This window comes from Argopecten irradians, chromosome 11, assembly GCF_041381155.1.
Source record: "Argopecten irradians isolate NY chromosome 11, Ai_NY, whole genome shotgun sequence".
NCBI classification, from domain to species: Eukaryota; Metazoa; Mollusca; class Bivalvia; order Pectinida; family Pectinidae; genus Argopecten; species Argopecten irradians.
Genome location: NC_091144.1, coordinates 14,066,261 through 14,091,376, shown reverse-complemented (window position 1 = coordinate 14,091,376; position 25,116 = coordinate 14,066,261). Strand labels below are relative to the sequence as shown.

Here is a 25,116-nt window from a genome sequence, read left to right as displayed (position 1 = left end):
ATGGTTTCTGTTCATTATAGCCACATTCTCTTACTAACCAATAAAGTTCGTTAGTTTTTCCACTTTTACAATTAATGTAATTTTACATATCTTATTAAAATAATGGATGCTACTGTCTTAATCAAAAAGCTCTTTGTAATCAAAGAATTGAAAACACATTTTGCTTTTCTGCAGATTAAGCCTCGACGACAGATATGGATTTGCAGAATAGATTTCCGGATATAAAAGTAAAACTTCTGTTAATACATGATTGGTTAACTGGTGTACAATGGGAATAATCCTCGTATCTAACTCTTATCGTTAATCTATAAGATAAAAGTGACTTTCATGTTGGATTTGCATCAGATCAATTAGCATTCCATAATTTAAAGCTTCCTTTACAAAAAGTAAGATTTATGGGTTTTTTTATGAAATGGTTAAAAATATGTCGAGTATATCAAGAAAAGAATTTAATGAATACAAAAATAAAATATTCCTGTAGATAGCATGTCGCACTCTTAAATAGTTTTCCCTGGCATTTAGAGAATAAATAGTCCATAGGAATTACTATAAATATTCCAGACCAGTTGTGAAATACCTATTAATGTCTGATGAGCTTAAACATTCATACTAATGCAATGTAATCGATTTTGTCGAACACCCTGGGTGAGGAAGTTTTGTTTTCGATATATTAAAGGGATTATATATTATTTTTTTTTCTTGAACAAAATAGTAAGTACTCTCAAAGTCCACCAAAGTAAATGATAAATACAACAGTGCTAGATTCACATTAAAAGGCCAAACAGGTTTCATGTTGGCACTCTTCAAAAGATTGAAACGTGAAATTCAGATAACACATAATCCGAACAAGCCTCTGGAATTTCAACAATGAGAAAATAGGTTGGCACGGATAAGATTGAAATTAATTTTAAGAGTATTTTAGCGTAATGATTCAATAGATATTATTAACGTCATTTTGGACAAGTACTATTACATGAGATTTTTGTATTAAGTGAAAATTGAATATTCAAGAACACAAATAAAACTTAATTCATATAAAAAACAACCTTATTGCATAAACATTTAAAGAACTGACGCGAGAAGCTGAATTAGGTAAAAAAATGGAAAAAATATGTTTACTTATTACACAATTACAACAATATATTTTATCGTGGTTTCTGCATTTTCATATTTAAAACCAATATATTTGCTTATTTCGATGTACAAATTATCATGATGGTTATTCTTTTGAGTTTGTATCATTCTTGTTAGGTTTGATGATTTAATAAATATGAATTATTGAATATGATGCAATTGATGAAGGTAAAATAAAGTGTAATACATGTAATTACGAAAATCCTGAGGTATTCAATGACATGTATATATTTGTTTTATTTATTTCACAATTCAAGCATTTTAGAATCATAATTGCATGATATTCTTTGCTATTGGCATATTGTCGATAATTTTATAAAGTCTACGTTTACAAAACAATATATTTAAGATCGTATCCTGAGGAGAAAATGTAGTTTATTAATAATGTAACTGCACGAATAGTAAATCAGTACGATTAACGACGGACGGAATTTGGACATTTAAACTATTATATATGCACGAGAGTTATGTGCTTTATCTTGTAACTATACAACGAATATCTTTTAATAATTGTATAGTTGTTTAATTTCTCGGTGATATAAATTTCGCGTTTTCCTTTTTGGTACTTATTCACTGGGAGCACAAATCGCATTTTCAGTTTTTAACAGAAATATGATATACGTGTCTTAGTACCTGTCGTCTCTTCAACTTATTCGCAGATATTTATTTGCGGAATTTTTCAGGAGAAATGACAACATGATTCGATTTAGCAGTATGTCTATTATTACACCGCTGAATAACGTTATACAATAGACAAAAATGCTATAAACGGATCGTCTTTTTAAAACTTCTTGTAAATTTTTACGCCTTGCAACTCCAATATTTTGATGTACATTTTTTTTTATTTTCATTTCTTTTCTGTTGCGTCAAAAGATAAAACTTCAGCCCTTATATTGATGTGATTTTTTCATATATGCGTGAAAATACAATGACAGAAACAGCAAAGAAAGTCTTAGGTGCGCAGACTCTACCGGCCTATATATTTTTGTAATAGTAATACGCGAGTTGTTCTGATATGAAAGTACTTATATCCATGGTAATAACTGTTACTTTTACGCCTAAACTATATGAACAAATTATCATTTCATTAATCATTATAATTACGTTTTACTTACTTAAAGGGACAATCGAGGTTAAGAAAACATTAAATTTTGTACATATATCGGCAAAAAACTAGTTCTAATGGATATTACAACAGTCAGTTTTACTGTGATATGCCAGAAAATCCCATGGTGATGAAATGTGTGTGAAATATTCAAACTCGCTCGCTGTCCGCCATTACACATTGTGTTCGAACATCTTGTAAGCCGAAACCTGTCCCTTGCCCATGGGATAATGCAACTTTTGTCTAGAACTGCTCAAATCGCTCTGACAGTAGTGTGTTTACCTTATTACATTTGTAGGTGAATTGTTTTGCCCAGAAAATCATTACATCACCTCCACAGTGGTTATGTAGTTCATTTGTTTAACGTGCGTGACTTTGGCTCGGGTATAGGTACAGCGTACATATTGTACCTGCTTAATCGTATTGATCAACGATTGGTAATTACAACGGTATCAACTAAAATACTAAACCATAACGTGGAATTTGTCAATACAAATGAAGTTTATGTTATATGTTTCAAAAGAAATGTAGAACAACACATTTATGCCATATTTTGCTTCTTAGTTCTGCAAAAGAATTAGCCTGAGTGAATTGTCCCTTTAAACTTCCACCATCTACACACATTTAGTATATTGCATAGAAAACTGAAGAAACCCACACAAATCATTCACTGACTAATCTTGCATTCAAAGTGGATAACAATATCATTAAACATTAAGAAAAATGATATAACTGGTTGAAACGAAAGTTTAAATATTGTAAACCTAGACATAGAGCGGTTGATGGAAACTCATAAATGTCATCGTATATCGACCGGATAATGACGTTAGGGAAGGTCATTAAATTAACTACAAGTTCCACCTTCGTTAGCCTATTTTCCGACCAGTAGCCGTCTCCCCAGGAACCCTAAATTATCTATCTGGTGACTCCAACTCCATCTCATTGTTCTCTATTTCATGAAATATAATTGGGGAGTGACTACTTATTACTATTTATTACCGAAACATGAAAAGCTCTGAAAAACCAATCTACAAAAAACAAAGGTTTGTGAAAATGGATTGTGGTCTTTCTGTTTCGCCCAGCAGGTGTTACCATGTAGGTCGAGGGGTTGGCTGTACGTGGCTTATGTTAACATATCCCTACCCTATCCCTTTGTCTCTTCCGCAATTGGCCACCTACTGTGTTCTACGGAGTTCAATACGAGGCTGGTTTGTCATCTGGAAACTAACTTTATGACTAATTATAAATATCATTAAAGTCTATTTACAGAAACAATACTCGTAAATCCATACGACATGATACAATGACATAGTGTAATTCGACGGTTCATGGACATTAATTGACAAGAAAGCTAGCTGAAAGATATCAATTCAATATCACGATTATGTCCAACATGTTCGAATATTAAGATATGCTAGAGCTTAATAAAGGCGAAATTAAATTAAATTCGTGACTATCATATGACAATAATATCCATAAATAGAAGGTTGTTAACCGTTGCGATATTAAGGAACATCTGAATTTAATATTCTTATAAATTTATGTTTTCTTAATGAATAAAAACGGAAACAATAACAACTGAGGAATCACGAATAGCATTTTAAAAATACACTGCCAAGTAATAATGTTGACCGTACGTAGAATGTTTCGCCACTTTACAATACAGAATAAATATATTTGATATGTATTTAGAGTTACACCCCTTTAACTTTAATACACTCTAACACTATAATTCTAATTGATTGGCTGTATAAACGAGAGGCCTGCTACACCTCTGAACATCCATTTCGAGGGGCTTAAAGACAATCTACTTCTACTCCTCTATAAGCTTAAAATAACAAAACGGGACAAAACAGAAAATCTCCCCTCCTGTTTAACCCCATAACTCACAAGGGACTCCGACTTGACCTTAATAATATGTCATATCATGATGTTCTAAACCCCGGGTATCTGTTTACAAAAAATAATGCTTATCGGTCATGGCCACCAGAGGGCCCAAATTGACACTCATCCCATTGCTTTACGTTAATTCAACGTCTTAGCGCTCCAATTCAAATACACATATGTATCTTTTTTATCGTTGATTACATTTGTATCATTAACATTGTGATAATTATGTTTTTCTTTTGACAAACGTGAGAATGTCTACTATTTGAAATTATGGACTGAAAATGTATTTTTTGTTTTATTTTATATAGCATTTCGATGATATACGCCCATGGGCGATTATTGTGTGAATTATGAAAATAACCCACCAGATTCCGTCGTCATATCGAAGTATTTCAAAAATTAATATTTGATTTAAGCTCAAAGCCTGATTCGCAGTTTTATATTATTATTATTCTTTAAAAAAAACATAAGATATTATTTCATCTAATAAAATTACATTATCTATGTCTCAAATAACCAAAACAATATATATACAAACCATGCAAGTCAATTGTTGAACATATAAGCTGCGGTGGTCTATCATTCATCATGAATAAACTTTTATTGGCACCAGATCCTTCTATTTCTACTTTACATTAACATTGTATAGATATATTTCCGACAATAATATCGACTGCATAAATTAACATTGCATAGATCTCTTTCCGACAGTATTATCGACTACATCAATTTACATCGGTGTTGGTAATCTACCTGGTCACATTCCTTTGATAAACTGGGGCACATTTCAACTTATTCTCTCGTTTCGTCATTTAAAAAGTCTTAAGATTGTGACCTGGATAATTTCTACTGCAAATGTTCCCTTTTGAACGCTCAATTTTCTGAATCAATATATACTATTCTCTTTTTTTGTTTGGTAAATCTTCATGTGTTGGTTTTGATTATAATGTCTCTATTTAGTATCTTCCAAGCAAATGTACGGATGCAAATTTAGTATCTGTACAATTGATGTTTAGTTTTTATCATTTTCCCAAATTTTGCATGACGATGTTATTTTTTAAATGTTTTAGTATGATGTAGATATATTTGATGACGATTATCGTGCTTTAATGACTGTCGCCCTAATACTTCTTTAAACTACTTATCCATATCTTTTGCAAATACTTACTATGTATCTAAATCAACAAAGATCCGGCAAAGTATAGGCAAAATTATGCGCGGTTGACAGTAATCGAAGCAACAATCATCTAAATTTTGTTAATTATTCTATATGGTTTTAAATTATTTCATCGTATCGTGCACATAATCATCAAATGTTCGCTTCTATTTAAACGCATAAATGTTGTTTGCGACTTTTGTTCTCTTTTCACATTAGATGTACCAACACTTTGTAATAAATTGAATATTATTGGGAATGGAATGAATGGAGAATCAAACACAAACACAATGGATTTGTCTTAAGTATTATAGTATGAGAAACAAAGAAACTTCTTTACAAGAACCTACCTTATAACATATAAATATTGTGTCTGCTCTTTAACCTTGAATTATTTCCTCGCCTTTTACAGAAATGCTGCCTGAAAAGGATTATCATGTGATTAGAACAAATGTGTTGTAATGATAAATTGTGAAACATTGGATAAGTTATATTCTATGGATACTACACCATGAGACTTACTGTATGGAATATCAATTCTCAACACAATTGTAAGTATTATACATTCATTATCTTTATTTTACCGAAATATTTTTACATGTCCTTAAAACAGATCAGCTCTTTTACTTGGGAATTGATGGCACTATGGTTTTTAGTTTCATAGATTTCCCCCATAATGTGATGAATTAAAAAACAATAGTGACATCAATGTTTATTATTGATTCTTAAGACTACTTAAAAACATAAATACTTTTATCGAACAGTTCCGTTGATTTATCGAGGGAATATTTTTTCCAAATTTATACGCAACCCAATGTCTTTCTTGTGACCTCGCAATAACATCGGGTGGGGTTTCTTCACGCCATTTTCAGTTGTTGCTTTGGCATAGATATAAAAAATAAATTGGCCGATCAGAAGGTCATATTTATAATAAAAAAAAGAAACCTAAAAGATGCTCCACCGTTGACGAATTGATAAACATGTCTGTGTATGTGAAGTATAAAAACAATTAAAGTGTAAAAAGTCTCATATTCATAACTGTATCGGGAAATGAAGAGTGACAGGCTAAGAACAATTAGAAAGATATTTTAGTCGTTACTTTAAACGTCATTTTAACAGCTATGGAAATTTAATGACAAGGTCGGTTTTGTGTGTAGAATATGGTATGATTATCCAGAGAAAAATAAACCACCGACATATATCCAGTAAGTGATAGTTATCCCACTTGGATTTCGATCTCGTAATACATAGGGACGGACCTATTGGTAATGTGTCTGAACGTCTAAAGCATGCACTCGGGCACATCACTGCGATGTATTTCTATCTGAAAACGAAAAAAAGGTCATATGGAAATGTCAGTTAATTATTATAAATGTCTGCAATACAATACATTAATTGGAAAGTGTTTGCTAAACTTAGATTGCATAATTGAAATCCATATAATAAGGACAGACAGATTGCTTTAGGAAACGTCTTTATGTAACGCTATGCAACATTTATCGATAAAAGTGACATTCATTCGCTGTAGTTTATTATCTGTGTTAGACTTTATAACGTGCAGTTGACACATGTGGACCCTATTTGTGTTTTAACGTGGCCTGTACCACTACATCAGCACAAGGCTATCCCGTGCTTCTATGTACACGTGCGTTACCGTATTGAACTAAATGCTTAATTAGGGAATAATCACGATATCTTTTATCATATCACTGCATCATGCTGAGTTGCATTTTCCAAGAAAAAATGTGTATTGGTAGCTAACGTTTTAAGAGTAATTTTCGAATTGCAGAGTCAGTTAACAAAGTTTACAAATATGAATAAGTTAAAAGTGCTAAGGTCTATTGTCCGATTTCGATATTCTCCATCGTTATAAGACGGAAACCGCAAAAAGGTATTGTACTATTAGAGAGTATATAACATTATATGTAGCATGGCTGACAATGTTGTTACCATACCTGCCAGGTTACTCGTCGTTTAATAAAAATGACATAAACTGTGATTTTTTCTGTTGTAGCTTATATAATATATCCAAAAACCTTACCTTTAGTATTGTCATTTAGTCAGAGTGATTCCAAAAGATTATTTTTGATTGTTTCAAGTAAATTAAAGGCTATATATTTTGTAGTTGAAAATAACATTTTGCACGACATAGAATAATGTACGCTTTACACATTTTATTGAACAATGTTAATTGAATGTTGTTTAAGATATGGTGCGCAATTGCGAAAGGAAATAGCAAATAAGAAATAGGTAACAATCGTTGAAACGGAATTCTAAATTTTGCTGTTTACATTGTTTTGAATCCGAAAATTTAAATGTACATACCTTGATTATTCCTAGAAATATCTACATAGTAGTTCATCTCTTATACAAACAATGCATTTTCGGATCCAATGGATCATATATTGTGTTTGTTTGTAGTTCTGGAATGTTTCCATCATAGATAATATTGTTGTCTCATTGAAATATACTATTAAAGACAACTGACAATACACCCCACCTGGTTGCATTATAAAATGATATCTAGCAAACCAGTCATGACACTTCTTTTATATTGAGGCTAAGCCGGAGAACTATCACAACATTTGGATTTACCTAAACAACAGACATACTCAAATCCTCAAAACGTCTGCCGGAATACAATTTACTTAATGTTTTCTGTGTTCCTGAGGCTAGATTGTTAGTTTGCTCACAAGTTTTCCTTGTTTTCTCTAAGTCTGTTTAGATTATCATTCAAGTCAGAATATCTTGTTTTTATACGTATATTTTTTTTCTTATTGAGCGTTTCAAAATGATACAATGGACCGTTTGACAAGTTGTGACATGCGTTTAGATATTAGAAATGATAAAATGACAAGAAATCTGAGATAGTGGTATAATACTATGCCACTCTAATATACTTTTGGTATATCTATGCATATATTGTTGCATTTGTACTATAATGTACATTTGTACAACTAGTATTATATCGTAATAATTTCTCGCTAATGGCAACTTTTACTGTTACACACAGTTTTGTGGAGACACTTTTGTAAATTACAAATGTGTGTTTTATATCTACATCAAACGAATTATATTGGATACATGTACAGTATACATGGTCAACGATTGAAGTTTTTCTTATTGAAAATCGCAATCACTTTACTGCATATCAAAGTGAAATTTTAATTTTGTTACTTTAATTAGCTGTTGAAACTTAGAAGTATTGAATAACACGTTAATGATTATTATAAGTGCAAAATGTACTTATTACATCTGTATCTGTTTCCTTGTCTCATGGAAAGACAATTTGGCAACATAGTTTAAGCACTGTATCTTTTTCTTCAATGACTAAAATAAGGCTGAGTATAGAACTACCTCAGTGAATAAAGATAAAATACAAAAAACATAAAATGGATTTAATTTTTTCCTTATCCTATGCCAGTGCGTTATTGGAATATCAGTGCGAAATCTGAATATTGAAACTGTAATCTCACGCTTTCTCGCCCTTTCGGGTTTTTTCGTCAATGCATAGAAACCTCGTTATCCAGTTTGTAATGTATCTCTTGTGAAAGTAATGAAGAAATAGAACAGGTCCTAGTATGATCAATATGTTGCTCCGCAAACATAGCTAGAATTTCAGATATTACTTGTAGTGAATTCTTTCTTTTTTGACACAACTTACAGGTTCAGATATGTTCGTGTGTGAGTGTGTGAGAGTGTGTGTGTGAGGGTTTGTGTGTGTGTGTGTGTGTGTTTAAATGTGTTGGCGCTTACATGTATTTATGTTTATTATACAGTTCTTCAAAGTACATTTTTTACTCTACAGAAATATGCATACATATATACTTATTTGTTTATATTTTACTATAATTGATATAATATTTTCCGTACTTTAGGTATTTATATTTGGTCTTATATCTATATATATTCTTTTATATCGTTTGTTCGAATCCAGCACTTAACTAGAATGTGTTCTAATGATATGGTCATCATGTGGTCGAAAGAAATTCCATTGCCTCCGATTATTATACTAGTTTACCTATGGCAAAGTTCTTATTGCACCAGGTTCATAAAATACAATCTAATTACTGTTTGATTCACAGCAAATGTTTAATTGAAATATTGCGGGGATTGAACTATTTCGACGTTATATGGAAGACATCAGCAACTCCAAAATGGTTCGAGATAACAAAACATGATTATGGTACATAACCTAACAGAAAAGTAATTTATTTTCTCTGAAAATAACATTAAATTCCCAGGAACCCATTAAAACACACCATTATTTCTTGAATTATTATCATGGTCATGATCACATACTAATTAATACAGAAAATGTAATACAAAAATAACCCTTATTTTATGATTCATGGACACGGTTTTTGTAATAAGTTTCAGTAAACAGAATTTATCACATTGTATGGCTACATGTATGAATAAGATCCCTTTCCAGTTTTTTGTTATGCCCTTAAATGCGATCAAAATATTAATTAAATAACACGAAAAAGAAATTTTCTAAAATTTCATGGAAACATTAAAATGGCAATGGAAAGGACCAATACATTCCGAATAATGAAAGATCAGTATGTAATGTTAATGCCATTTTGATATAATCTTAGGTGTTTAATGGTCATTATTTACATCCCTTGCCATTTTATTGGCCAGCATTCAAAAGTAAGCATTAAACCACCACATGGATTTTTATCGCTTTAATGTTAAACATCAAATTTTGATGTATTTTAATGAGAAAAAAATTGGGTAAAAATCATAAGCAACTAATGGCTTCATCAATAGTAGTGGTACTTTCTATTAATACGGATAAAAACTGTTAGGAATACATAAAAAGTGTGTTTCACCAAGGAATATATAAAAAGTGTGTTTAACCATTAATGAAAGCAGAATCATCATAATTTGGGGGGACTTTTGCATTTTATGGAAAATGACGATTTCGTGACGACTCAGATTATTTATAATTATATATGATGTAGTACCGAAATTATAAATCTATTGAAATATTTATACGTGATGTAGTAGTGATTATTGTTTCAATAATCTCTCGCGAATATTAAGCTATAACCGTGACTCATTTCTCTTCAATTATTAACCTTTCATAATAGACTATTCCAGTCTTCAAATTAGAGAAGTTCAAATGTAGTTTTAAGGGTAAATTAGTTGACTGAAACCAAGATATTCGATCAGACACAACATCGACATGTACTGGGGATGGACAGTAACGGATATTAAGTAAAATATCCTCGCATTTATATTGATTTTAAAATTATTTACATAATATTTCTACTATGATACAGCAGTGAATCATCGGTTGGGATGCTGTTAACGAAATAGAAAGCATTTGAATGTGCAGTTTGTGCACTGGTAATGATGATATGATTTCATATTGATGCATAACCATTATCTATCCACATTTTGCACCATATCGACATTTCTTTGGCGTCTTGCTTCTTCAAAGCCAACGCAATATCGATTTAAAAAGACAAAACATTTAAATGAAACGCCAGTGCATAGGATGTTACGATTCATCACGTAAATGGTTTTGTTTAGGGTCCTATGGAAAGCAATATCTGGCCAGGCAAAGAATTCGGTTACATCTTTATGTTAAAAATGCAAACGAAACAGGCAGACTCCGTCGAAAGTACAATAGCTGACGTACCACAGCCGAAGATAATTACATCTATAAATTATACCACTGAACCGAATTTGTATCCATACGTCTAGTCGATATGTAGGCTAGTAGAGCAAGATCACAGAACAGCTACCCATTAATTATATCTATGCTTGGTTTTTGCCATAATGGCCGGTAATTTGGCGGTGGAGCGATCTGCCATAGTAATATTAGCCCTAGCCATGCCGCGACAAACGTAAGATAACAAATGTTTATAATATTTCTGGACAGCATCACTCGTGCACTGATCCGCGCCTAGAGGGCGAGGTATTGCCCGAGGTAGTGATCGACCAGACCATCAATACCAAGGTGTTCTTCACGCTGTCGGCGATACAGATTACCACCAACATGCTACTCATGTTTTGTTTCAAAGTAAAATGCTCTATGATTCCCCAGCCATTGAGCGCTATTTAGAAAGGCAAGGTTTTATTAGAGTTTTGGCAGACATGAGAATGACTGCTTTTTCTACCTGTTTGCAAGGGTGTATATTGCCAAATAGTTATCAAAACGACTCACGAAGCTACCCATACCGCGACAAGTTTCATATGTATTCGAGAAATAATGTCTAAAGTTTTAGAGTAATACTTTCGGACATAAATCAACAATATCCCTTAAGTCATCATTCCTGTTACAACGCAATAGTTATGTGAATTACATAACCCCTGAGATATGAACTAAATTAGCCCTTGGGATAGTGTTCTCGTCACTTTCATGCTATGACATCAGAGTATGTTGTGACATAATATAAACAATGAGATGACGACGAAAGTTAAAATATTATAGGACAAACTTGTGGTCTATGAATTAATTCACTCGACTATTTCTTTTATATTGTTTTTTATTCCACATGTCGATTTTTGTGAGTCAGATGATCTAGGTGTGTCATTTTCTATTCGTTTATTTTGAAGATTTACCATTCCAGCTTTCCAATGGTCTACATTTTGTCATAAGTACAGTAAAGTACCTTCATATTGGATTGTGATTTCAAAACAAGCTCACTAAATAACTTCTGAATATAAACTTTGGGGTATGTTTTCTACACACAAATAAAATAAAGTATATAAATGTCTACCAATGTATCAATATATCAAACATACATAAAGAATCACGAAGATTCGATTGCCGATCGAAATATTATGATTATGTGTTGTGTGATATAGAAAATCGGTGCTTTGAATTTGAATATTATAATACGATGTATAAGACTTATGGTGCACTTTGAAAAGTCTTGTATCAAATTGAAAAATGTCTTGAATTCTACACATATGATTTTTTTATCAAATGTAGAACAAAACTATATCTGTGGAATTGTTGTGCATAGGGAACAAAATAGTAGGTCACAATACAGCATACTGCAAGAAACATGATATATCATTGTCACTGACGTAATCATTTGTTTTAAATGCATTTATATGACAGTGTGTTAAATAATTCTTATTGTTTCAATCACAGCCGAGAATATCAACTGAACTGATATTGAAGATGTTGATGAAACATATAATTGATTTACTGCTCTTATAAAATCACGTATGCTAAAAGGGATGCTAGGGAAAACGATATTTTTTGATATTCTCATAGCTCATAGCGTAATATTTCTTAGATATTGTATTTTTTTTTGTAAGTTTTGTATTGTATTTTTCATAATGTGTGTTTATTTACATTTTAGGTTTGGTAAATGTTAACAACTCAATTTACTTAAGCATAATTGCAACAAGCTTGATATAATGGGAAATATATTCGTTTAAGTACAAAAGGTGTTGAAAACACATCTTCTTGTCTGTTTGTTAGTGAATTAATCGATGTAACCTACTGTAAACAAACCTCTGAACAATTAGCGTATGTTAATGAGTGTTACGACGGAAATTATGACCGTATTAACGACAATTTAGGATTACCGTCTCAGTTTTGGAAACTTCTTATCAACAAATACCTTCTTTGCCTAATTAGTATGAAACAAAAGTTAATATCCAAAATAATATTGTATTGAAATATGACATGACGTTTGATCAGTACATGTATGTGGTATATATTAAAACTCATTACTACAGTTTTCCTTGTATAATAAATCAATTTCTCATTTTTTTTTTCAAATCGGAAAAAAAGTTTTACATGCTACATTCATTCTACGGAATTGATTTCTAAAAATCGACTAAGCATATTAATTTCCTCGATGACATATGGAAAATCTGGACGAAACATTTTCTGAAACTGCTTTTTTATTATGAGGTAATATTATTTTTGAAAATACAAAATATACAAAAAAAATATTTAAGTTTTATTTACATGTCTTGGACAACGTAAAATGACTAAAAATAAAGACACTGTTTCCAAGTAATGCAGGCTTAATGACTTCAATGTCACATTGGATTATTATTTTACGATATTTGTAAATTCATTTATAGCATTGTGATTTTTTTTCTTCACAACATTACGAAGATTTTAATGCATGCCTTATTCAATCAGTTTGCTGAATAATTGTGAACGTATATTGCAGGGATAACCATTTATGGTTTCAAAAATGTAAAGTCGAACGTTAGTAATTACACGTACGTTTATTTGCACTATTCATATTAACTAAATTAATTTACGTGACTCTTTGTTTAATTGTCATGTTTTTGATATCATATTATTGGTTTAAATATACTTGCTTACCAGGTATATATTCAATTGAGATAAAACAAAAAATACATGTTTCGTTCAAAGTCATTTAGATAAAGATGAAACGTAAAATTGTACTAACTGTTAAATGTATCATTAAAACTACATATGTATCAACTATCGATGTTCCTTTTTCATTACGACACTAAGGAATGGAACCTTATATAATTAGTAGGGACAAATGGTGCACACTTCAAGTAGAAACCATCGGCTATCCACGTTTTATTTCCAATTTCCAGCATTCATAGATAATGGGTTTCCATATGGGATTTATTCGCACTTACTGTTCATTTGCTTTCATTTTTAATTATTATTATTCGGTGATACATGTAAATAAATAAGTTATCGAAAGGTTTATTTTTTGATAATTAAACATACATTAACTTAAAAAAAAACATGCATTGTGTGTTAGCGTTGTAATGTTAGTTTAAGCCGGTAAAATTTAATTTGTATTTTTATTAAATACATTACTGGGATTATGATACTGCCCCATATACAGTTTTTGAATTTCAACATTTATTCCGATGTACTTTTGTATTACTGTTATTTCCATCTACAAACAAAAATCCAGTATGCTGTAAGTATATGTACAATAGTAAAAATATGTCATACATTTTACAAAACCTCATAAATCGGCTTACTTCATTTAGATGAAACTGACTCAATTTTCTATACCCCGGGTCAGATACCTCAATAGTTCACCGGCACTGCCAGTCGTGTTTTATAAATTTCTTTTTGTAAGTTAATCACGCCAAAATGTAATAACTGATTTTGAATGATTTCACATTTAACGGTTCGTAAGTTCTCCAATATTTACGTCCATTGACGGTCACGTAGTTTGAGTCGCTCACTTAAACCACGTTTGTGAGAATGGGACAAATACACGGTGGTTTTGTCCGTTGTATATAATAACCACAAGCCACCATGTCAGCCTATTATTTACCTCTAACAATAGAACTGTCTTTAATTGTCTTTCATTATATAAAACGATCGTACGATTATTTCCTGTTTGGTGGTAATAAATGGGGTTTCTATTCCTCCATTATTGACCGCAATTCTACAGTGCAGTAGGCCGCGAGGGTCACCAATTAAACATAATATGATTGGAGAAGTCCAACCATTGTACCGACATACCTCAATGTATGCAACTAAATGCCTGATCTCTGCTGTTGGTCCCCGTCCGTGGGTAGGGATCGAACCTTCCTATGTGAGGTCGAGCTCGGGAGCATTCTGTCGCTGGCCACCCGGGGATTAATAAATGTGTAATCATACTAATCATTGCGTAGTTTGTCAGTCGCACCTGGTCAGTAAACGGAGAGAGATGAAATTAGATACATGTTAACTAGATAAATATTAACGTCTGTTAAAAAAGTAATAATGGACTAGCTTTAACACGAGACCAACAGGATAGCCGATACAAAGCTTAATTCACGCTGAATACAGTTTAACGTAAGGTGGTGGGCCACTCTCATTGTTCATTTCTTTTCTGTAGAATAACAAGAGCCGTGTTATTAATAACATAATTCCGAGGCAACAATTTAATATGTGGAAGCGACTCATAGTACTTGTGTGGGAATTATCGAACTACTGTGGGAAAGGACATTTTCAGAAATTCACGGGTGGTCATATATTTAAAAAAATGCATATTGCATGAGTTGTATCTATTAGTATTTAATAATTAGCGGAGTGACACTTAGAGGATGGCAAAGAGACGAATGAAATGTAAAAGAACGATAACTCCATTCATTTGAAATACGAAAATGCATCGTCTTGAATCAAAACTGTAAAGAATAGAAATTGGTATAAATGGTGCGCCGCACTAATTAATCATTTACATAAATTCATGTCGTTTAATAATGCACGTACTATATTCTCTGAGCTATGCAGTTTAAGTGTCATGGTTATTTTGTCATGGTTATCTCGTTATCATATAAAAAAAAAATGTAACCTTAACAAACATTCCTTTCGATGAGGATACTCTTACATAGTAAAAGACTGACATGATGTTTGGAAAACCTACCTGCAATAATGCTTATTTTACTGTTATGTATATGCGTACGGAAGGAAATGTATATGAATTTAGTTAGTATATGTTGCACTTAAGACGGACCTAACTTTGTCACTAGTGATATGGAACCTTTTATCTTCGTTGCTTAAGCAACGTTGTAATTAATAAATTCACACACTCTCTAGAGTTAACTAAACGACTCGATATGCATGGAAACTAATCGTACGTCACAAAAGACACATTGTAGTGAGATCCTGGTTTATACCTGCTATCATATGTAAAAATTGATTTATATAACAGGAGGTACAACTGCGCCATTTTATTTCGTAACTCTAGTATCATATTTTGTCGTCTGGAAAAAACCACATGACAATCAGCAGATTTAAAAATCTCCCTTCACTGTTGCCATTTCAATAAATTTTAGTTTTTATTAACAATGCAATGTCAAAGTATGTCTGCATATTTCATTATGTACAGTGTCGTTTTCTTCACTTTACGTCTACATTTAAAACCCGAATTATTACAATATTGCAGTAGTGCAACGGTTTATATCCCGTCTAAGGTTTGTAAACTATTACACCTTCCATAATCGTCTTTGATATATCAGTATCCAAAGAAAAAAGAAACACACACAATTCATAGAGAATATCATGTGAATGTATGTATGTATTTATTCCGTTTATTGCGAATGTGTATTGCTATAATTGTGTGATTTTTTTGTAAAATCACAAACTTCATTACGTCACGTGTTGTTCTCGCGCAAATGTATTATGTTTATATATAGGTCTTCTTTTTGGTCTATTTCATATTTGTGTATTACATAGTCATATCCTTTATGAGAAGGTATAAAGTGTGATGTCATTATTGTATGCACGAAACTCACGTCATTGTCTGAAACTAAATTACCCGATACAGTACCAACTATTTCCGCTAGGATGTGCTAATAGGTGCTGTAGCAGAGAAACTGAGATTAGAGAAATGAAACTACGGTAGATAGTCCAGTATAGAATTTTGTAGTCTTAAATATTATGCTACACTCGCAACCACATAGAGATTGAACAGTGTTTTGATTGCGTTAAAGGTTGTATGAATGCAATGGGATAGAGACATATTCAATGTAGCGCGTTAGCGCTACATGTAGAATATGTTCACTTAGACGCTCCCATAATTATTCTCCGACAATAAGATGTTATGTATATTTAGGCGAGATAAATGACCGTACACACATACTGACTTAACTATGAAATTTCCCGAACATTCCTGAGAAAAGCCATCCGGCTGTAGCCCCGAGCAGCGATTCATTTTGTTGTTATTTACCGAAGCAATGCTTGAACACATCTTTTGTTGATGTCAAATTACGTATTTAATTGCATCTTATAAAAACTCTTTATTTTAATTTTAAATCCGTCAACTTATGACGCAAAATTTTATCGAGGCGTGAACTAGAAGTAGTCCGAACCTGCACTGCATTTGTATTCATACATTTTGTACGTCATTGTGATTACGCTAATCTGAACGCAATTCCCCTCCTATTGACTATATAGGGGCATATGTAAATATATCACGATGGCGTCGCAATCAATTAAACCTACCCGCGAGCGTAGCTGTATAGTATGCAAAGACGAGCGTACTGTAACTTTATCGAAGAATAGTTAATGGGGGGTAATGTTGTCACCCGGCGTCGCGTCGGCGTCGGCGTGCGTCCGCGTTGGCGTCCCATTTCACGTTAAAGTTTTTGAGCAAGTTTCTGTTTCGTCAATTGTTTAAGCTTAGCTCGCCTATTCGAAGAATAGGGGGGGCTAATGTTGTCACCCCGGCGGCGTCGGCGTCAGCGTTGGCGTCCCATTTCACGTTAAAGTTTTTGAGCAAGTTTCTGTTTCGTCAATTGTTTAAGCTTAAGTCATCATAAAGGTTTATGATTTTATTTTCCTAATGTGTATGGATGCTGAACGCGATAATACAACCAATTTGGGGTCCTTTAGGTTTTTTTTGAGTCTGTTAATTTGTCATATTTCCATGTTTAAATAGTAAATACTTGAACATCAACTTCTTCTGAATAGGCGAGCATTGCTGTTCTCCAACAGCTCTTGTTTTGTATTATACAGTTTGTATTGTTTTATATGAAGATGAGCCTGAATGAAACCAAAATTTATCTCATTAACCTAATAACTAAATAATTAATTTGATGCATTTCCATGATCGATGAAAGATTGTTTGCTATCAAATAAACTTTATTGTATTGTGTATAAATAACATGCACGAATTTAATCATATGGATTTGTAGGGATTTCACAAAATAAAATCATATAAATAATGAAAAATTGTCATATTGGCGAAAAATGTATTGCGATGTTCTAAAAATTTTCCTTTTCATTGGACATTTGTCTGTTCGCTTATGATTTCAAATTATAGTTTTACACTAGAAGACTTCTCTGAATGATGTTGTAAATTATGACTTGTCTGAATATGGACTCCAACTCGGGACACAGACAACACGCGTGGTTGCTATGAGAGGTTACCTAACCTGTAATGTGTGTGTTGATGTATGGACTATTTGAAAGGAAGAGGGGAAAGTCGGTGGCTAGGTTCGAAGTGACCTTGTATGATATTAGCGCGATCCTTTCGGCAGATAGAAGCGAAATGTTCCAGTTATGATTGAATTGCAGTTATTCTGCCCATATTGACAAACTAGTTTAATAAATCATGGTGGAGGGATGTAGCCGGCGTTTGGTGTAACCGCGTCCGTCTTCACTTAATTACAAGCCTTATTGATTTCGCTACTCAGAGTTGCTTCTTATTTTGCTTTACGATGATCAGATTTTTTAAATGTTTTTTCTTCTTCTCTTTTTTTTCAGTTTGTTGTGTCACAAACAACTCCCGAATCAAAATGCATCCATCATTATTATAATTTGATATAGATTTTATCGTGACTGCTGCCCAATGTGGTCTGACACGGTTCGGGGATTTCTACCATTGAACGTATAAAACAATAACTGAGTCGTGTAAATCAGTAAGGCGACACCGTTAAGCTTTTCATTATTTAAAGAATTCAATGAGCATAGCGAATCGATGAAGTGGTTTAATGAAGGGGAACCTGGGAACCTTCTTAGCACTATGTCATGGGACGGTTCGGACTATTGAAGTTTTTGGAATTCTTCAGTGTTTTTCAGTGATATATGCTGCTTACTCCCAGAAGACGTCACCGTTTGTAACGTACTTTGTTAATGGACAATGTGATAACCAGTTGAGGTGCATCCAACCTCAAATTGTATCACTCACGAATACGATTTTCATCATATTTAGAGGCCCGAGACAGATGTATGAAGGTAAGGTTAACATTACATGTTGAATGGTTTAGTTTCATTGTTTCTTTGCAAATGCTATATCGATCAAATAACTACAGTATCATACTGATATCAGTACAAATCCGACATTTTATCAGAGTGAAATACATGTATATCGATTTCTAGTAAAACTCATGATGGCGTTTTGTTTTACTTTCATCAGTTGTTACTGATTTCTATTCATAATGTTGAGATGGGGTTTGGTAGTTTTGTCATCTCGCAAATACGTCATAACCTTTGTCTCAAGATTTAATATTGTATTGTTGCATATTCAGCATAAACCTATAGATTCAATGCACTTGATGACTGCTCATTATTTAAATTGTTGCTATAATTATTCCATACTAGGTTCTTGTTCGTGTTTCATTCATAAATGTTTAATTATATTCTGTCTTCCCAAAGGTCAGAAAGTGTATAATATCATCTACGATACACCTAACAGTAACCTCTGTTGACAGGTCACCCCTAATGACACGTTTATTGTGTTATTCCGCGTTAGTAGAGATCAAATAATCATATCCGTGGCGTAAATACTAAACATTATTAAAGCAGAGGCCGGAAACAGGGTGACCGTCCACGTGTCGAAATTTAACATACCTGTCATCAGTTATAAGCTTTTCAATCGATTATATCTATTTGAATTTGATATTACTGGTAGAAAGATTAGCCATGTGCCGTACTCAATTTACGATTTTGTGACATGGTAACAGGACATCCTGTTACTGTCTTCTTTTTGGCCGTTTTAACGGATTTAAGACTGCTCTATTGCCAAAATGTTTATAAGTGTAAGTCGGAAAGCGGATTCTTTGTGACAAACTTGCTGTGCCCAGGTGATATCTAACTAGCTAACAGGACACGGGTGTCAGATGCGGTTTGTCAAGTCATTTGTCAGATGAGGAAATGGGCTTGCTGACATTTAACGAGTTCATTGAAATGGTTATTTTACGCTTGAATTATGAGTGTTGATAAGTAAGTGAAGATTTTAATGACTTAATATTGTTGTAACGGGTTTTCAAATTATCATTTGAATATCATTTTCAAATGACGCTGGAGACAAATTTGATCAGATTACGGTCTAGTCCAGAATATTTTAAAATAAAAAGCGATGAATGAAAATAGCGTTTAATATGTAAATGTGTAGATGTCATTTAAACTACAAGTTGATGTAGGAATACACAGGGGAATCCGAGTACACATAGGTCAGTAGCCGTGTTTGGGCTGAAATAATAAAAATCAGCCATAGAGTATAATTTTGGTTTGTTAGATGAGAGCATCTGTGTTTTGGGAGACTGCGACATGTTTGAACAGTGCCTTCTTATATATTGTGATATTTCACTGAGGTACATGTACAATTGATTTTTGTCTCAGGAATATTTATTTAAAATTAAAATAACAAGCGCATGCCTTTATTAAATATCTTCATTTATTTTCAGATTAGTCTGCGAATCAATAAATTTGAAGGATACTAAAAATATGTCTTTAAATGCAACTGATCCTCTTTATCCATCCATTGAGTGCTATGATTCGTTCGTAATACCTTTCTTTGTGTTGTTTGATTTTATTGCAACCCCTAAAATAATACTCGACACAAGTTATCCTTAACTACATTCTTTCCTTCATGATAATATTTGTAAAATGGTTGGAAGATTTTTAAAGTGTCTATTTAGTAGCAAGTAGACATTTAGACAGTCTATAAGGCATAAAATATTTATTTTCCAGAACATATGTATTCTCTTTTATCTGCTTGAGTAGGTAAACACATCGATTTTCACTTTGTGGTATGTACATGTATAGTTAAGTCTGTTTCCTGATCCTGTGGCCAGAGATCTATAATATATTGTCTTTATAATTTGTTTGACAACAAGAGGATTGGTCTGCTGCTCTGCTTTAATCATCTTAATGTACAATGTATTTAAGGTTATGCTAATTCCCCACTGTCTATGCTAATGTTCAAAATGTTTTTATTTATTTTTTTTTTATTTTGGTAATCGTTGTACACATTAATTGGAGTATCGGATGATCATGTTAGTCCAATTTCATTTTGTACTATGTGTGCTGTGAAATCTAAAATTTAAACCGCCAGATTATTTAAATTCGGGTTTTTTTTCAACATTGCGAAACAATATTATTATTTTAGTAGTACAAACCTTTATCTTGTCATCTACCGCAATATGTCTGACTTTTGTCATTGCACAATTTGGTAATGACGTCACACTAAAATATCGTCTTGGTTCGCCTTTGCAGTTTACAATAGATAATGTAAATAAATGCCAACGTTGACATTTACCACGAGGGGATATCTGAGTCACAAAGACCTGTAGTAGCGTAGTAATGCCCTTGTTGTACCATACTCATGACCTTCGACAGACTTTTGTATGAGTCACGTGACGTCCATCACGTACAGACCCAGACTTCGCGCGGATGCCTGAAGATGGCGGTGAAGGTCAGCTATGTAAACACAGACAGTTGTCAATATCTGTCTGAAGAACCAGTAAATGTGTATTGCGATGGAATCGATTTCGTCATGGTGTGCCCACTCTGTGACCTCTTGTCGGATGAAAAAGTGCCAAGCACCAATGGGACGCCGACCCCAACTTATCGATCAAAGCCACGAAAATGTTTGTATTCGGATGGTAAACAGAAAATGATTCGTTTTTATGACAGATTCACAAATGATGATTTAGTTTATCTGGGTAATAATTTTATTAGACTAGCTACACACCACAAAAAATATCAACGACAAGAATTAACTTATAAGTGTCTTATACAAAGAAGTACATGAAATTAATTTTGTTTGTTGCGTCGGTTGATTTTCAAGTTAGTCGACAAATTTAACAAGATGTACTTATTGAAGATGTTATATCTGAGGCTAACAGCTTGTTTATCAGGGATTGCACTGTTGTTTTGTGTCGTAACCTTGCCGTTCGTTTACCACATAACCAGCCGCTGTTACTGATAATACGTCAGGTTCCCAACAAATTTGTAGGTCAGTTCACAAGGATATAAACTCACCACAAATGGACCTTTGTTACGAACTAACATAAGCAAACACTGCACGTGTACATGTACTTTCTGCCACAATCGTCACTTCGGTACACGAAAAACTTCAGCGCGTGAAAGCTGTATCTCAAGGTCATTCGAAACATTTGTATGGTTAAAGTCGCAAAGAAAATAAATGTAAGAGCTACAAATCACATGTTATATTAAATCTCTGTATGCGTTTATTTCCCGTTGGATGTATATGTTAGAGCGATGGCTGTTTCCATACGGGAATATAAAATTGCCCAAATACTGACACAAGAACGTTTCGATATCATAGAAAGATTCTCAATCATAAATAGAATCATGGCAACAGAATATTTTCAAATTAGAGGGAAGTAACTCTAACTCTTAATAATATTTGTCTATGAGTTGGTCGATAATGAACTAGCTGAAATGAATATTTTCATTAAAACATTTCAAGTAGTCCACTTCGTTAATTATCCTTTTAACTGCTTTGAGTGATTTATTTTAAAATCCGATAACAACAACTTAGAAATTCCTGTCGATCTTTGTATAAGTAAACTTAGCATTTAACCGTTGTCTGATTAAGATTCCAGTGCCGACCACTTACACACAAGTTTTTATCAGACAGCGTTGATCCCAAACTGTTGCGAGACATCTCATGAAAGTGAAAACGTCTGATTCGATCAGATATTGCGTTTTCAGAAATCCCCCTTGGCTATATCTCTGGATTACCACTAACACAAGCTCCAAAGGGTTCATTCCAGTCTAGCCAACCTTCTAAGTAAACATCATTCCACTCTGACTAACTTTCTTGTTTTCACACCTTGGTCAGACTTGGTCATACCTGAGTGACCATCAGGTAATTAATTATATTCAGGTTAAAAGTAGTCACTTACCTATATTTATTGTAAGATTTGATTCTACTGTTCACAGTACTGTATTTACATAATGTACTTAGTTTTTTTTTCTTTTTACAACTTATTGGAATGAGGAAACAAACATTATATATATAAATATATATTTACATGTACAGCAATGACGCGTCGCAACATACTGGCGATACTTTAGGTATGCCATGATATGTATTGTGTGCATAAATGAGAAAATAATGCACAACTTTCAAATGTTGAAATCATAAATACTAATCCCAAAAATGGGTATTTATATCAAATATATGTATAATGGACCTTTAATTTGACGATGTGCGCAGGACAACACGTACCCTGATGGACTAAATAATTGAACAGTGATATTCTGATCGAATTTTTTTATATTCATGGGAGATATGTTGGCGAATCGTGCTTTGGTAGATTTCATGGGGTGCTGAATTGAGTTCATCTTCAAACAAATTGAATGAAATGAACAGTGCATATTCAATTTGTTTCAATAGGAACTCAATTCATCACCCCCATGAAATTGACCAAAGAAACATTCAATCCTTATATTTCAATTTAATTGTATTTAATTGACAGATCAGAATATTTTGTATACTGATAAATGTTTCTATCTAAATCTCACTCAGACACTAAATGTATGACAAGAAGTGCTATGTATAATACTGTTGTTAACGGTTTTTGTTTAACTTCGTTCTTTAAATAGTTAATATGTGGTACATAAATTTTCTGATATAATTTTTTTATCAACATGATCAATGGTTTCATGAAATGAATATATCAGTCTATACATACATGTACGGCTTGATATTTACTTTATTATAAACTAACATAAACCAAAATTTTATCATTCTTAATCAAATATCGACATCTAATGAATAATTCAATTCAATTCTTTATTTTTCCTTAAGTTTACAACTTATTGGAATTGTGCAAAATACGCACATATACATATATATACAATCACATAGTAATTAGTACAATATCATAGACAAGTTACAAATGTACTATACATTGAAATCAAAATGTGTATTATTTAAAGGCTACATAAATTACAGGTTAAGTATACAACATTAAAATAACTGTACTGAAATTATTGGAGGCGGGATCGTATTTTCATGGCCTCAAATATAAATTTTGCTAATTTACGTATATCACTTATATTTTCGCAACATAATAATTGTATCAACTTGTACATAGATGGTTTACGCCAATAAAAAGGTTTTACATATTTCTTTCTTAAATCATGATAATTAATACATATTAAAATAAAATGATATTCGTCTTCCACATCTAAATTGCAACCAGGGCACAATCTTTGTTCTCTAGCAAACTTGGGATATCTGCCTGTTTCGATGGCCAAATTATGAGCAGATAGACGAAATTTAGATAAGACAATTCGGTATTTCGGAGGTATATATTTGGTCAAATAGTATTGTATAGTAAAATGATTCACAATATGCTTATATAATATACATTTTGATGAGGAATCCAATAAGCCTCTCAAATGTTGCTGACTTTGGTCAAATAGTTGTTGCTTTATCAAACATAATATATGTTTATGGTTATACAGATAGTGATGATTCCATACATTACCAAAACCAATAGAAAAAAAGACAATGTTTAACATGGTTTATCCAATTGAAACAATTACCAGTGTTGCTATTACTTAAATATAAAAGAGCGGAATTCAAAATACAGTTATTTGAGACCATCAATTTAAGCCAATACTTTATCATTCTGTACTTCCTTATATCTAATAGGATATGGTTTTCTCTGAGGTTTACCTGTACAATGTGCTGTCAGTGTTGTAATAGTACCATTTGCGTTGTTTTAGTAAAACACACCTATTCCACCCTGGCCAACCTTTTACCCTACCTGTTTCTCACCTAAAATCCCATAGCTGGCTAGACACCCTCCAAAGTACGTCATGGCATTATTTACCAGTCTTGTCTTTTCTTCGGATACTTTTAATTCGGGCTCCCATAGAATGGTGGCAAAAACTAGTGCATAAAAAGGTAGTTCACAACGTAGAAATAATTGTTGTTTCTTTTTTCAAATAGCAATAAACTACATGATTTAAATGCTGCATATTTTAGGAGTGCATGACTACAATCTCGAGTGCATATATTGATGTTTCGACCTCATCCTTTTCCGACGGCACAAAGTTCGCACTTTGCTCTTCAACAAGGAGCGAGTTCAAGTGATAATTTCTCTTTATATTTTGTTCTAAATTGCGCAAAGAATGGCTAAATGT

The 25,116-nt window shown here is 32.7% G+C and overlaps 1 protein-coding gene across 1 annotated transcript in view; it reads left to right on the top strand.

Annotated features, from left to right (window-relative positions):
- The first annotated feature begins 5,714 nt into the window (after window positions 1-5,714).
- LOC138334807 (matrix metallopeptidase-21-like) overlaps window positions 5,715-25,116 on the top strand; it is a 90,257-nt gene continuing 70,855 nt past the window's right edge. The window contains exon 1 of the mRNA XM_069283556.1: window positions 5,715-5,836. The gene's annotated coding sequence lies outside the window, so the exon portion shown is untranslated. The remainder of the gene's footprint in view (window positions 5,837-25,116) is intronic.